The sequence below is a fragment of the Lasioglossum baleicum genome, unplaced genomic scaffold, assembly GCF_051020765.1.
Source record: "Lasioglossum baleicum unplaced genomic scaffold, iyLasBale1 scaffold2681, whole genome shotgun sequence".
NCBI classification, from domain to species: domain Eukaryota; kingdom Metazoa; phylum Arthropoda; class Insecta; order Hymenoptera; family Halictidae; genus Lasioglossum; species Lasioglossum baleicum.
This window is the reverse complement of record NW_027471740.1, coordinates 17,501-18,866: the sequence shown is the minus strand read 5'-3', so window position 1 is coordinate 18,866 and position 1,366 is coordinate 17,501. Positions and strand designations below refer to the sequence as shown.

Below are 1,366 nucleotides of genomic sequence, written 5' to 3'. Positions count from 1 at the left end.
ACACACAAATTATAAAAGAAAGAAAGAATACTGTGTGGCACACAGAGTGTGTGTGGTGTGGCAATGTTAAGCCCCAGGGAGAGAATATGCCTGTGCGTGGATGAGTTTCTTAACTCTACGTTATAATTGCCATACGGCGGAGGGTCGTCGTTGCCGGCGATTTCGACAAACACACATTCCTTTTCGAGTCTTCGAGGGAAGAGACGAAAGAGATCTCTCGTTCTATCGCGAACGCTTTGATGATCGATGGACAGCGGAGCAAAGCGCAGCAATGTGCGGGATGGAGCACGTCGTACTTGATCGGGTCGGAATTATTCCCCGTCGTCGACGTGTCCTCGCTAATCTGTGCGATTGCCATTCCATCGCCACGTTCGCGTTGAATCGTATTGATGACGGCCTATGTGCGTCTTGAGATCTTACTCTCTTTCTCTCGTGTCTCTAATTTGGTTTTGTGTTTGATCGATGATAAATCGTTTCGTGCGCAACGTTTCTGTACCCCCGTGGTTTTTGGTTCAATTATACAAGAAGTAGAGAGAAAAAGAAATCCCACCGGGTTATATGTATTATTATTTTTTTTTTTATAATAATATGTATACTCCTCTATTGGCGAGGCTTATTTCGAACTTGATTGTCACACGACGCAAAAGACACACTTGTGTGTTCACGCACGGAACAGCACCGCGGAGAGAGAAAAGGTATATCCAATGATGAAAACCTTTATGTCGGTCGCCCCATGTCTTTTCTTTTCTTCATTGTCGATTCGTGCGGAACCGCGCGATCTGTCGGTCGTCCAGTCCCCGAAAGTTCTTTTCGACGGACGTTAAAGTTAACCGGCCAGATCGTCTAGCGAGAGTTTCCGATCGACGAGAGATGAAGAAAGAATTATATTGACACTTTGGTGTGGCGCATAAGGCATATATCGGTTTTTTGTTTACCTTTTTCTCTCTTCTGTCGTGTAGTGTTGTTTCGTTTTCTTTTTTTTTCTTTTTTTTTTGTGCTTTGTACGTTTTCGCGAGTACTACTTTTACGCTCTTTCGGCCGAAACACACAAAATTTTGTATCACGTACGACGACCTCAGAGTAGGCGAGATTACCCGCTGAATTTAAGCATATTACTAAGCGGAGGAAAAGAAACTAACAAGGATTTCCTTAGTAGCGGCGAGCGAACAGGAATTAGCCCAGCACTGAATCCCGCGGTTCTGCCGTTGGGAAATGTAGTGTTCAGGAGGGTCAATTTATCCCGAGACGTCGAACCGCGTCCAAGTCCATCTTGAATGGGGCCATTTACCCGTAGAGGGTGCCAGGCCCGTAGCGACTGGTACGCGTTTCGGGAGGACCTCTCCTTAGAGTCGGGTTGCTTGAGAGT

General features: G+C 46.0%; 1 non-coding gene across 1 annotated transcript in view; it reads left to right on the top strand.

Annotated features, from left to right (window-relative positions):
- Nucleotides 1-1,070: 1,070 nt before the first annotated feature.
- LOC143221563 (large subunit ribosomal RNA) overlaps nt 1,071-1,366 on the top strand; it is a 4,008-nt gene continuing 3,712 nt past the window's right edge. The window contains exon 1 of the ribosomal RNA XR_013011793.1: nt 1,071-1,366. This exon is cut by the window's right edge and continues 3,712 nt beyond it. This is a non-coding gene — a ribosomal RNA (large subunit ribosomal RNA).